At 35.4% G+C, this 8,440-nt stretch overlaps 2 long non-coding RNA genes across 2 annotated transcripts in view; one reads left to right on the top strand and one right to left on the bottom strand.

Annotated features, from left to right (window-relative positions):
• Window positions 1-1,590, top strand: part of LOC107570470 (uncharacterized) — a 10,881-nt gene extending 9,291 nt beyond the window's left edge. Inside the window, exons 3-5 of the long non-coding RNA XR_001607036.1 lie at window positions 886-1,015; window positions 1,105-1,309; window positions 1,538-1,590. This is a non-coding gene — a long non-coding RNA (uncharacterized lncRNA). The remainder of the gene's footprint in view (window positions 1-885; window positions 1,016-1,104; window positions 1,310-1,537) is intronic.
• Window positions 1,591-2,682: 1,092 nt separating this feature from the next.
• On the bottom strand, window positions 2,683-3,406 carry LOC107570472 (uncharacterized). Its single transcript, XR_001607038.1, has 3 exons — window positions 3,325-3,406; window positions 2,843-2,933; window positions 2,683-2,748 (listed from the first exon to the last, which is right to left on the bottom strand). It is a non-coding gene; the product is annotated as an uncharacterized lncRNA (long non-coding RNA).
• Between the last annotated feature and the right edge of the window lie 5,034 nt (window positions 3,407-8,440).

The following is an 8,440-nucleotide window of genomic DNA, read 5'->3' on the forward strand; positions in this document are numbered from 1 at the left end:
GCACAAGTGCATATCCTTTTGAGATATCAATTATAATCAATTTTAATAAAACACAAGACTACATTATATAACTCTAACAGTAGGCTATTTAATATCTGTTGTTCTCCGGTTGTCAGTCAAAATGACAGTTCTTGTGTGAACATAGGCTTGTATATATCCAAGCCAATTTATTATTCTTTCCTTTTTGTCTCAGTGTTTAAAATGTATTTTGAAACAAATTAATTAATTTCTTAATTAAACAAACAAACATACTTACTTGGTGAGCAGGGTAGGCTATGACAGCTGTCATATCATACCCTGCCATGCCCAGCTGATGCAAAGAATAGAATTTATATCGACACAGAAGAAAGCCCTGTCTAGACTCTGCCCAGGTATGAGTTGTGTTGAGCTATTCATTAGCCTGTTTGTTTGACAAAAAAAGATTAAATGTAGCTGCAATAAATGTGTTAAGAATCCATACAACTGCAGCAGCAGAGGACTATTATTCTGCTGCGTGATACTGCAGAAGAACTGATGACGGCACGGTTTGATCTTCGGCTGACCAATCAGCAGAAAGGGGCGTTTAATTCCCACCCACATGTAGAAATCAAATATTCAAGCTGTTTATTCATTTTTCCACCCATGAACGACAAACGAAAATTTAAGCTGAATTTTCGTTTTTTGTTTTTTGGAAAAAAACAAAAAAACGAGCCGTTTTCAAATTTTTCTACTTTCAATATTAAATCAAAAACCGAATGATCGAATGATACACAGATTAGGATGGATAGTCAACAATCAGGGTATCTTCCGTCCATTCCAAATCCGTTTTCAATTAAAAAACAGAAAACGAAAAATTTTATCGTTTTTCAATTTATTATATCCGTCATAAAATGAAGAAAAAAGAAGACGGATTTAAAATCAAATCCGGGTTGACCATGGAAAAGAGTTCTATATGTGCCTGTATACCCAAGAGCTGCTGTCCAGACACAGATACAATATAAACAGGCAACCATATGTACAGACAAAATCATCAAGGGTACGTTTTTCCTGCCACATTAAAAACCTCACCTGAAGTCCATCATTTCTTTACACAATAAAATAAATAGTATGATACTGTATCCACAGAACCTCAAAGTTGAGCGAATATGGCCAGAAATAAATAACAGAGTCAACTATCCCCTGAAAGAAGCCCTGCTGCAACTTCAAGACCAAGAGGTGATCAACATGGAGGACAACACAACTAGATTTTGTGTATCCAATCTCACTTGTCAGGTTTCCTCAATTGGGCTTGAACGAACTGTGCTATCATGGAATGCACATAGGATTGCAGGTATTTCTAAACATGCATTTTCTTTTTTTGGTTGTAACAATGTAAACATACAAAATTATATACAAATCATTATTTTGTATATAATTGCACCATTGTCAAGCTACATGTAGATTTTGTGTCCTCTCTATGATCGAGATCCCAGCCATTTCATGCTAGAGTTGGCTTTACTTACAACCTTTTTAAACCTTTCTTCTTGTTTATATATTAATTATGGTACTGCTGTTGTAGGAAAAGGAATACCAAACATCTTGGCTGAAGGTGGGTGTCCAGCAAAGATTTCCAAGGAACTCCTTCCAAAGGCCTCTGTGGTTGCTGACATGTACCAGCAAGATGCATTCGGGACAGATCCCTTTTCTTGTGAGGAAGACAGAGCCCAAGCGGAGGAAGAATTTGCTGATCATTATCCAGACATTACACGGTGCTTTGATCAGGCTGTAAATTATGACTTCACACCCTTTAAAGAAGCCATATTACATCTCATAAATGTAACAAGACATTATTCATGAAGATGAAGGTTTCTTTAAGAATACCAGGAACAAGACATTCATCATAAAACTAACATTTATTACATATTTCTGTGAACAATAATTTTACAAAGTACAAAAATAAACAGCAAGTCTTTTGAACATAGGCATTATCAATTGTATTAAAACAATGCTGTAATTTGAGGTATAAAACTGTCACATTAAAGCTTTAATAAAGTGCTATCCAGTGCTGCATTTTACTTCAAAAGTTGAACTTGACACTTAAACAGTGATATTTGGTATATAACTTACATTGTATATAATGTATATAATTACTGATTAAAGCAGAAAAAGTGCTGCCTGTAGTGCTTCTCACTTTTAAGTCAATAACTGAACAGTAATAACTTGAACAGTAATAACTTTTTTTTATACTGTATATTCAAGAGTATATTTCCTCTTAACGTGTAACAAACACCAGTAACTAATAAAGAGCTGCCGTAGTAGTGCCATATTATGAAACTTCTTAACGTGTGACACTTGTAACAGGTATACAGCTTTTTTCCCCCACTGTATTTAATCTTTGATAAGATCACCAAAAGCAGACAATGCACCATCAATTCCTGTGACTCTGTAGGTGTTTTCCCTTGAGTTGTCTCCTCTGCGTTTCACACAGGTGTTGGTATTTCGCTGCCACTGGTCAAAGCACACTTTGCATGCAATGAGACTCTGACAGCAAACTGCAAAAACAGGATCATTCATGGGCCCTAGAAATTTAAAATAAAGAAAATTACTTGTTAGTTTTTTCATAATATTTCTGGGATCTTAATCCAGAGAGAAGAGAGGAAAGTATTAATTTAATTCACAAAATACTATCCTGGCTATCAACAAATCTTATAGAGACTAAATTATCTTGCCAACACCTCCTCTTCAATTCTTTCTAAGACCTCTGGTAGCTGGCTGTCATCATCCCGTTGGCTGAGGAAAGAAGTTACAATAAACACACCATGTTTTTCAAATATTGTCGGTTACATGTTAGTAACTAACATGCTCCAAATATCTGCTATTTTACCTTAATCTTCTCCTTTTGGATCTCATATCCAAGAACTGTTGTTCAGGCACAGCAAAAACCTTCCTAGAATTTTGTTTCCAGTAAGCTGACCCTGGGGAAATCATTCGTATTTTAAAAGATGAATTATGTCAAGATTGAACAAGTGAAAATGTTATAATAGGAAAACAACACTACTAAAATGCAGACACCAAAACAAGCTGCTTTCAATGTGCTTTTTGCCCTTTTTTTTGCTCAATCGGAACCTGATAATTTTTCTTTAACTTTTTGAGGGTCCGAAAAATTCAGCTCATTTTAATGTGTATCATATTTTTATGTGAATTAAACCCTTAATTTCACAAATTTTTAAAATCATATTTATATTGTTTAGGTGTATAGAACTTTTTTTTTTTTAATCAACTGGCATTACATTTCTCTGACCTTACTGGTGTTTTCATTGTGATTTTTTAAAACAGCTTGTAGTCAATCTCATCTTTTGCAGTTACCTTTTGTTCCCTCTATCGAGAATTTCATTCCCCTGGCCATCAGTCAGTATCATACCATCTTCTGATCCAATAGTCACAGCTTAGTTAAAAAATCAAAATGTCATATTCCATTTTTAGGCCAATATTCTAAAATCCATTATTTAGAGTAGATTATGTGTCTGGCAGAATAGAAAAATATAACTTAGGCAATAAAATGATAAATTAAAAAACGATTAGTTTTTTAGTTTTCTGTTTTTTTTAATTGAAAACGGATTTGGAATGGATGGAAGATACCCTGATTGTCAACATTGACTCAGAAAACATTCGTTTATTAACAAATAATTCAAATATCCCCTCGCCTTTTTTTGTTTGTTTTTTATTTTATTATAATTTTTTTGTTTGTTTGTTTGTTTTCTGGGCTGATGTGCCAAAATTGTGTTTGCATTCAGTAGCATTTTTGTGCCATGTTTAAAAATAACTAAATAAATACAATTAATGTCATAATATTTTAAGAATAAAGTTAAAATTAAGATAATACAATAATGTTATATAATGTGAACATTCCACCCATAGGCCTACTCCTCCAAAAAAAAAAGTCTGTGGCGTCCATCATTCTTTTGACTTTTTTTAAAACGCTGATTGATCGATTCGTGAGACATTTGTTTGTATTAAGTTGTTCTGATTTTTTTCAACATGCATTCAAATATTCATGTTTATTTCGTGTTGCAAATATTAAAGAAGAAAATATAATTGATTCATATGCAGCTTGAACTGAGACGAATTCTCACTACAAATTAAAGAGTGTACACGGTTTTTGCATATGGGCCCGGTGCTGACTTGCTACGCCACTGAATAAGACTGATGTACCCGCGTTGTAACACAAATAAATGTAAGGTTTTTGGATTTTCCCATTACTTTAAATGCATGCTTATGGCTCGTTAATATTAATCGAAAAAAACAACAACAAAAAAACATTAAATTTTGAACTTTTATTAACAAAATAAATAAGGATATGTTTTACTCACATTTAACACAAATAAATAGCCTATGGATTTCCCCTCAGGCTACCTTAAAAAGTTTGTAGTTTGTGGTTTATTATCTTATTAATTAAAACACATCAGCCATAAAATAGTACAATGGCAAATTCGCATATATTAAACATCTACCTCGCATTGACAAAACGAATAAGATGGATATAGCCGTTGTAACCCAAATAAATAAGGTATTTTCCCTTATTTAAAACGAATGCTTAGTTTGTGGTTCATTGTTATTTTTTTAATGAAAACCCAGCAACAAAGACACTCACTTATAGGCGATTAAACGAATAAATGAAAGTTTTATTAACTTTGGATCCGCCATCATATAGTGTCAGTCTTCCCGCATCACTCTTGTCCCCGTTTTATTTCTCAGCCCCCCCAGCTCAAAATACGTTCCCGCGGCTATGTTTACAACTTAAATAAAAGGGTGTGTTTACCGATTATATAGCCTACGTATGCCTTTGGCCAGGCACAAAGTGATGGAGGCACATCAAGGCTTCCATGCCATTGCGGGTGTCCCGTGACTAATTGGCCTTGTTGACGGTACACTTATCCCCATCGCCAACCCATCCGCGCTCGACCAGGCCTTCATAATATATATGAACATGATAATATAAATGACTCTTTCAAAAGCAAGCGAAGCCTAAAAGCTAGTTAATGTAGCTGACTAAGGCAGAATACTTTTGGCCATGAGGTTGTGTCTCACGTCTTGTCAGCCCCGTTACAGGTTGCAGGTTCGCACACTTGCAAAGTTATACATATACATATACATAAACACACACACATATATATATATATATATATACTGTATGTGTGTGTGATATCCAAGGTTGCATTTAGTTTGAAATTGATAAATGCAATTTCAAATATTTTCTAAAGTGTTTCTTTATAATGAACATCACTTTACCCGCTCTATAACGCAGTGAAAGAGCTCCTGTATTGAAAAATCGATTCTCGAGCCATCGATATCAATCTATTCAGCACCACCGCCATGGACAGTACCTGCTAACGTCGCACGTAAGAAGGTTACCTTAAGCAACATCCTTAAGGTATAGTTCGGGGAACACGCCAAGAACCGGTATAGGCCTACCTTTAGTTAAGATATACCTTTAGAGTCTTCGTAGCGAGCTAAGAGACAACGTTATCGGGAAACGCAGCCCAGGGCTATACCTTAAGGATGTTGCTTATATATATATGTGTGTGTGTGTGTGTTTATATATTATGAAGGCCTGGTCGAGCGCTGATGGGTTGGCGATGGGGATAAGTGTACCGTCAACAAGGCCAATTAGTCACGGGACACCCGCAATTGCATGGAAGCCTTGATGTGCCTCCATCAATCCAGCAGTATGATGCAGAGATCAGTTGTGCTGCATCTTTTCAAGCAGTCATGGCATCAGTGTAGTCTGAGTTTCCAGCAGTTCACCGAGCAGTCCCAGCATCCATCTCACAGGAGACTGAAGAGACAACTAAATAACAACAAACACTTGGACCAGGACACAAAACTGAGGGTTGTCAATTGAAACTAAATGATGTGACAGAAATGTCTATCCACATAAACAACTGAATACAGCTGCAGCCAGTGGCCCAAGCACCGCATTGCATGTGTTTACCTGTCTGGTCGTCTTACTGGTTGTTAGTTGTATGTTTGTTTGTTTTTTTACTTTTGATAAGTGATTGGTGATTTTGGTAGCACTTAGCTAAAGGCTAAATGATCTGAAAATATAGACATACTGGTATTCTTAGGGGTCTAAAGTGAAATCCACAGGAAACTAATAGAAAATGGAAAAATACAGAACATTTTCTGAGGGATCCAGTCTAGAAAGCAGAAGTTAAATGCAAAAAAGTAAATAAAAAAACGACTTGTTTTATTTAAAAAGAGAAAATAGCCTCTAACACGAGCATTATCTAGTCTATCTACTTGTTTTCTTATCTATTATATAAAAAAACACTTGCTACGTATACTGCGTTAGGCAAACCAAGACTTGTCACAGCACTTTTTAAACGTACTTACTTTATTTTAAAAAATAGTATAAAATGGGTTTTCTAATAGTGTTTTTTTTTAAAGTTTTTTTACAGAATATTGTTGAGTAGCAGATCCCCTCAAAATACAAAATATTAAAAAAGCCATTATTATAACAATAGTATATTTACTTCAGAACAAAAAAAGTTAAAGCAAGAAAACCTAATGGCAGAATTTGTTTAAAAAACCAAACATCTGTCATCATTTACTCACCTTAAAACCCATTTAATCCCATCGGCAACAATAGTGACCTTAAAGAATGTTTTCATTTATAAAGCTCTAAAAATGTCACTGACTGATGTTTTAGTGCATTTCCTGCAAATATGGACAAAATAAAGGGTCTCAGTCAAATATGTGCAGATTGTCACATGACCAGAGCAGTTTACTTCCTGTTTGCGCCATGAGATGATAGCTGCAACAAAGCTCCAAAACACAAGGTTAATAATGTATTCTAATAAAGATATGACAAAGAGTTTTGGTACACATCATCTTTAAGGTGTCTAGTATTAATATATGTATTTACAATCATTCTGTTTTGTTGAGTGTGGTCATAGAATGAGTAAACATGTTGATGGCAACAATAGTGACCACTGGGATAATAACTATTTATGTTTTTATCTTAGTATACCTATTCAGTCTTGTATACAGGGTTTTATGTATAATAGAATGTGATGAAAGTTTACAATGTGTTAATAACTGGGCTGAGATATATATGAATTTTGATGACTGAAGAAATCATTTCATTTCAGTATACACATTATCCCACCGGTCACAATTGTGACTAACCATAAAACACACTTTTTCATAAAAAAAAGAAGAAGAAGAAGAAGAATATTATTGATTATTTAATATACCAATAAAAAGTACTGCAGGCTTTCTCTAAGTCTCTAGCACTTTATGAAATGTGTGTCTTTTTACATCAGAGAATTGTCATGTGTCCTCTGTACTAGTGACAGTTGATGATGACATTATGAAAACACAAGACTGAAAAACACATATTGAGAGACAGCCATTTGCAAAAAGCACCAACAATTTTATAATGATTCATATTTAAAAGTTACATTTTACCTGAGAAATATGAGATGCTTTGATATTACTTTCTGTAGCAAAGAATTCTGACCGATGGCCAAGTGTAACGTCTGTCACACGTGCTTCATAGTGCATCTCTAGTCGGGTGATGAAAGGCAGGTTGAATGCTTTTGTCTTTTGAAGTATTTTGTCTTTCGAGACACGCATTGCAGCCTCCGCATAGTTATTTGTTTGGTTGATTTGGTTGACAATGATTTGTAGTCGTGTCCTCTTTTGGAAGACCAGACAAAGTAGTTTCGCTTTCACAACGAAGCACACAGCGTCTTCACGACATGGCGGCGGCAGCAACAATACTACAGCGAGACTAAAAGTTACGCCTTCTTTCTTTGCGTGAACATTTGGGCGGCGTTATGCAAATCTTCCCACATAGTGATGTAGACATGTGGGGGCGTGTTAGAACGAGCCGTTTTAGGTAGACGTGGCTGACTCTTAACTTTTATAAAGAATATCTCTTTGGATTTGAGAATTTAGTCTTTGCAACTTTACAGATCTTCTTTATGCACCAAGAGCTTGTAACACTCCAAAGAGAAAGGAACAATTGAAATCGCATCATATGACCCCTTTAACAAAATTGTACATGGTCAACACCAGCAGTGCAAAATCTATGCAAGGTTAGACGCTTCATCAAATCAGTCTAGACCAGTGTTTCCCAACCGGGGTGCCGTCTGTCGCGAGCAGGGGTGCTGTGTAAAAAATCTTTTTTTATATTTTTAGATTGCTAAAATGTTCATAAAAGCAGCTATTATATAATATCCATTTCAGATGTCGCCAATAATTAGAGATGCACTGAAATGCTGCCGAAAATTTGTTCACGGCTCAACGTGTTATCCGCTCTGTGTGTGCGCTCCGCTCAGTCGCTCCACTCGTGTACCGCTCGTGCTCATCTGAACAGCAAAGTCCACTCAAACACTGAGCCGACAGCACACATGGATGTAGTACAGTATTGTTTCTGTCTGTAATAGCCCTACTGTGTGTAACATGGTGTGGTATA

Source organism: Sinocyclocheilus grahami, unplaced genomic scaffold, assembly GCF_001515645.1.
Source record: "Sinocyclocheilus grahami isolate Dianchi unplaced genomic scaffold, SAMN03320097.WGS_v1.1 scaffold1463.1, whole genome shotgun sequence".
NCBI classification, from domain to species: Eukaryota; Metazoa; Chordata; class Actinopteri; order Cypriniformes; family Cyprinidae; genus Sinocyclocheilus; species Sinocyclocheilus grahami.